Source organism: Hylobates moloch, unplaced genomic scaffold (genome assembly GCF_009828535.3).
Source record: "Hylobates moloch isolate HMO894 unplaced genomic scaffold, HMol_V3 SCAFFOLD_145, whole genome shotgun sequence".
NCBI classification, from domain to species: domain Eukaryota; kingdom Metazoa; phylum Chordata; class Mammalia; order Primates; family Hylobatidae; genus Hylobates; species Hylobates moloch.
Window position 1 is genome coordinate 54775 of NW_026652420.1, and position 6000 is coordinate 60774.

Below are 6000 nucleotides of genomic sequence, written 5' to 3' on the forward strand. Positions count from 1 at the left end.
GAAGAGGTTGATTGGCAAGCCACGCTCGGAGATCCGCCAGCTGCGTAGCTCAGCTTTGGGAGAGTCCGCCCCCGTCCCGCCCTGTAGGTTTGTTTTGGCGTCAGCTGCGCGCTGTGATGACGCCACGACGCTAACGCCCGAGAATGGCTGCGGCGGCGGCGGAGGCGGTGGCCGCGGCCACTGCCCGGAGATGGCCGGCAGAGCTGCTGAGACGCCGAAGAGCCCGCCGCCCGCGCGAGGTGAGGCGGCCCGGCCCAGGACGACGGCCCGACTGGCGGGAGGGGCAGCCGAACTGTGGTCGTGGTCGCTTTCTGGCGCTCCAGGGCCTGCCCCTGGTCAGCCTGCAGCGTCGGCCCGTGCCCCGTGCTCCAGGGCCTACAGGGTTGGAGAGCAGGCCGGGCGATGGCTGCTCGGGTCCCCGGCGTCCGAGTCTGGACTGGCCTCAGAACGTGCTGTCGTGCTGGATAGCCCGTCTCTAGGCCCGCGTGGGCCTGGTGGACGTGGTCGGTTGCCCTGCCTGCTTGCTGTTCAGCCGCCCCGCGTCCAGAGCTGGTCAGGTTGATCCAATCTGGTTGTCCTTGTCCTTACTGCCTTCTCGCGCCCGGTGCCTACTCCACACCCCTCCTTTGCGTCTGCCAGGGGCCGGCGGGGCAGCTGATCGCTTCCTTGTGCAGGCTGGGAAATAGCAGGTCTGAGTCCAGCTGGGTTGCCTGCTTGGCAAGCTTGTCATTCCTCTACCTGCAAGGGGAAGCCTAGCCCCCGGCACTTAGTCCCCCTCCATAAAGCGGCTGAAGTGATAATTCCCACCTGAAAATCTGAGTAAGTCCTTCACTGCCTGAAACTAGTTCCTTAGTGCCTTCAGGACAAAGGCCACACTTCTTAGCAAGGCATTCAGGGCTCTTCTTAATCTGGTGAAGGTTTAACCAGCCGATCAACACCAGAGCACTTCTGTGCTCCCTTTACGTAGTTTATTGTTGTTAAAGCGTGTGGCGCTCCTGTTAGCTCTGGTTTCATACCTTTGTGTTTTAGTATTACTAATTTTGAGACAAGGCCTCTATTGCCCAAGCTGGAGTGCAATGGCTCATTCATAGCTCACTGCAGCCTTGAACTCCTGGACTCAAATGATCCTCCCACCTCAACCTCCCAAGTAGCTGAGACAACAGGCGCTCCCCTCCACGCCTGGCTAAGTTTTAAAATTTTTTGTAGAGCCTGGGAGTCTGGCTTTGTTACCAGAGCTGGCTTCAAGAGACCCTCCCACCTAGGCACCTAACATATTGAGATTATTAATACAAGCGTGAGCCGCTGTGCTTGGTCCGCTTGTGCTTTAGATAACGCAGTTTTCTCATTTGCTATACACTGCCTTCCACCCCACCGACCACCTACCCGTGTTGGAAACTTGTATCTGTCCTATAAAATCCACCTGAGATGTCACTTCCTAGGAAAAAAATCTCCCTTGCTTGGCATGTAACCATTAACTCCTCTATATCCATGCTGCTACTGTTGAGTACATCCTGTTGTGTCACATGGTGGTCTTCTGTCTGCATATGTCTGGCTCTGTGCCTGGCATAAAATAGGGGCTAGCCTCCAGTAGCATTTGCTGAATGCTGACTTATGAATGGATAGATTCAACTGTATTTTTGAGCACCTGTCAGGGCTAGGATCTGAGATGAGCACAGCAAATGCAAGCGTATGTGTGTGATAGGTGGTACAGCCTCTTAATCCTGGATAGTCCAAAATCTCCTGCGATAATTTTGTGATACAAATTCAAGAGCCTCACTGTCTGAGTTGGTTTTTGTGTGTGTGTGTGTGTGTGTGTGTGTGTGTGTGTGTGTGACGGAGTTTTGCTCTTTTCGCCCAGGCTGGAGTGCAATGGCGCGATCTTGGCTCACTGCAACCTCTACCCCCCAGGTTCAAGTGATTCTCCTGCCTCAGCCCCCAGAGTAGCTGGGATTACAGGCAAGTACCACTACGCCCAGCTAATTTTTGTATTTTTAGTAGAGACGGTGTTTCACCATGTTGGCCAGGCTGGTCTCGAACTCCTGACCTCAGGTGATCCACCTGCCTCGGCCTCCCAAAGTGCTAGGATTACAGGCATGAGCCACTATGCCCGGCTGAGATTTTTTTTTTTTTTTAAACAGAGACGAGGTCTTGCCATGTTGCCGAGGCTGGTGTCGAACTCCTGGGCTCAAGCAATCCTCCCACCTTGGCCTCCCAAAGTTTTAGGGTTACAGGCAAGAGCCACCACACCTGGCCCACTCTTTGAGATTTTGATGAAGATGATCTGGGGTAGGAATCTGTTTTTTCCGAGATGGAGTCTTGCTCTGACACCCAGGCTGGAGTGCAGTGGTGCGATCTCGGCTCACTGTAACCTCCACCTCCCAGGTTCAAGCAATTCTCCTGCCTTAGCCTCCCGAGTAGCTGGGATTACAATCACGCACCACCACGCGTGGCCAATTTTTGTATTCTTAGTAGAGATGGGGTTTTAGCCTGTTGGCCAGGCTGGTCTCGAACTCTTGACCTCGTGATCCACCTGTCTCAGCCTCCCAAAGTGCTGGGATTACAGGTGTGAGCCACTGCGTCTGGCCAGGTATCTGTATTTTGAAAAAACTTCCCAGATAACTTTATTGTGCTTCCTCATTGAAGATCTTTGTCATCGCCTAGGAAAACTGTTGTCTCCTTTGTCCAGTGAGAAGGGCTTGCCTTGTAGACTCCTGTTGTGGTCTTATGCCTAGAAGCATGGGCTTTGGTGTCAGAAAGACCTGGATTCAGTTTCTGGCTTTTCTGAAATCTTGAGATTCTCTAAGTCCTAATTTCCTTATTCCAAAATAGGAATAATCCTGCCTACTACATGTGCTTGTAGAGAGGAGTGAGATGGTACATATAAGATCCTCAGCAAAGTTGGCACTCAGTTAATGGAAGCCACTTTTATTACTAATGGCTCCTCTTCCCAGAGTTTCCCTTGTCAAAAGAAGGTCTTGTCTTCTTTTTTCTTTTCTTTTTTTTTTTTTTTTTTGAGACGATGTCTCGCTCTGTCGCCAGGCTGGAGTGCAATGGCGTGAGCTCAGCTCACTACAGCCTCCGCCTCCCAGGTTCAAGTAATTCTCCTGTCTCAGCCTCCTGAGTATCTGGGACTACAGACGCCTGCCACCATACCTGGCTAATTTTTGTATTTTTAGTAGAGACGAGGTTTCACCGTATTGCTCAGGCTGGTCTCAAACTCCTGACCTCAGGTGATCCACTCACCTCGGACTCCCAAAGTGCTGGGATTACAAGCATGAGCCACCACAACCGGCTAGAAGGTCTTGTCTTAATAAGCGTGTTTGTTCTTCAGGCTTAGTTGTGTGTAGGAAGCTGCTTTGTATTATATGATTTCCTCAAGGTCATTTCTGGTCAATGGGGAAAACTGACAATAGTGTGCTTCTTTTTTTTTTTTTTTTTTGAGACGGAGTTTTGCTCTTGTTGCCCGGGCTAGAGTGCAATGGCTCAATCTTAGCTCACCACAACCTCTGCCTCCCGGGTTCAAGCGATTCTCCTGCCTCAGCCTCCTGCAATACGGTGCTTCTAAATCAGGGTTGATTCAGTTGGCCATGCCCCTAGAAGAGATTTGGAATGCTGATTCACTAGAGGGTGGGTTTGCTGAATAAGCACATTGTCTAGGTCTAATTGTCGTTTTGTGCTTGTTAAGTTGTATAAATGAGCTAGAAAAAGTGCAGCCCTCAGGAAACCTGTTTGCATCTAACACTGAGCTCCAGTTGCACTTCACCTCAGGCATCTGGTTGGCATCTAGAACAGAATGCCCCTACAGAAGTAGGTGCTGGAGTTCTCTATCATAATCACAAGTTCATAGTTAAATGAGTGAGACTTTGGTTTGGCCTTCTGTTTTACTTTGGAAGTGTGAGTGTGTAATATGGGCAACTTAGGTCCTCTTCACAGCTTCTCAGCTGTATGATGTGAATGGGCTATAGTTGTGCCAAAGTATCGACCCTTTTTTTTTTTTTTTTTGAGATGGAGTCTCGCTCTGTCACCCAGGCTGCAGTGCTGGAGTGCAGTGGCGCGATCTCAGCTCACTGCAAGCTCCGCCTCCCGGGTTCACGCCATTCTCCTGCCTCAGCCTCTCCGAGTAGCTGGGATTACAGGCGCCCGCCACCACGCCCAGCTAATTTTTTATATTTTTAGTAGAGATGGAGTTTCACTGTCGTCTCGATCTCATGACCTCGTGATCCGCCCGCCTCGGCCTCCCGAAGTGCTGGGATTACAAGCATGAGCCACCGCGCCCAGCCTAGTATCGACCCTTAAGCTTCAGGATAGCCGAGAACAGCTGTCTCCACTGACTCCCGGGTGTTATACAATAGTATCATTCTGTCATTCTCTGTGTGTATCTTGGCATGGGGAAAAATTTTTGAGAAAAAGAAGTACAGCCCTGGAAGAAGGGAAGCAGTTCTGCTTGTTGAGAGCTGGAGAGAGACTTATTTATTTGAACTCCCTTTCCTTCCAGGAATCTTACTCAAGGAGCATTAAGCCGGTTTGTGTTGGCTAGATCATCACTGAGCTAATTCTTGGTACAGCCCTCTGTTGCCATGGTGTCTGATGTGATGCTAAGGTGGAAAAATGTGATGTTTTCATTTGCTGGGAGAAAGTTTTCTTTCCAAGCTGCCAGCCTTGAAATGACCTCTCAGGGCATCCTAAGAGTTATGGATCAAGGGACTCTTGGTGTGGAGCCATTCAGGCTGTAAGTTCCTTGAGAGTAGAGACTATGACTGCCTTCTTTTTGTTTGTCGCAACCTCTGGCAGAGTTCCTGACTCACAGCAGGAATTCAGTAAATATTTCTGGGTTGAACGTTGGGATTTTGGAAGGAGAACCCCAGGTGCATTGCCAGGTCTGTATTTCTGATGATGGCAAGGTCTCACTCTGTTGGCCAGGCTGGAGTGCAGTGGCATAATCATAGCTCACTACAACCTTGCCAGCACAATCATAGCTCACTGCAACCTTGCCTTCCCATGCTCAAGTGATTCTCCCACCTCAGCCTCCTGAGTGGCTGGGACTACAGGCACACAGCACCACACCCAGCTAATTTTGTTTTTTTGGAGACGGAGTCTTGCTCTATCCCCTAGGCTGGAGTGCAGTGGCGCCATCTCGGCTCATTGCAAGCTCTGCCTCCCAGATTCACGCCATTCTCCTGCCTCAGCCTCCCGAGTAGCTGGGACTACAGGCGCATGCCACCACGCCCGGCTAATTTTTTTTGTATTTTTAGTAGAGACGGAGTTTCACTGTGTTGGCCAGGCTGGTCTTGAACTCTTGACCTCATGATCCACCTGGCTCAGCCTCCCAAAGTGCTGGGATTACAGGCGTGAGCCACCGCGCCCAGCCACACTCAGCTAATTTTTTAAACATTTTTTGTAGAGAGGCCAAGACAGGCATCACTTGGGCTCAAGAGTTCGAGAACAGCCTGGGCAACATGGTGAAACCCTGTCTCTACTGAAAATACAAAGATTAGCCAGGCATCCTAGGTACTCGGGGGCTGAGGCACAAGAACCGCTTGAACCTGGGAGGAGGAAGCTGCAGCGAGCCGAGATTGCGCCACTGTGCTCCAGCCTGGGTGACAGAGTGAGACCCTGTCTCAAAAAAAAAGAAAAACTTTTTTTTTTGTAGAGACAAGGTCTTGTTATGTTGCCTAGCCTGGTTTCAAACTCTTGGCCTCAAGTGATCCTCCTGCCCTGGCCCCCAGAGTGTTGGGATTATAGTTGTGTGCCACTGTGTCCAGCCTTATTTTTGGAATTATTGAGAAATTGCTACCTACTTCATTTTTTTGTTTTTGTTTTTTTTTTTGAGACGGAGTCTCGCTCTGTCACCCAGGCTGGAGTGCAGTGGCGTGATCTCGGCTCACTGCAAGCTCCGCCTCCCGGGTTCACGCCATTCTCCTGCCTCAGCCTCTCCGAGTCGCTGGGACTACAGGCGCCCGCCACCACGCCCGGCTAATTTTTTGTATTTTTAGTAGAGAT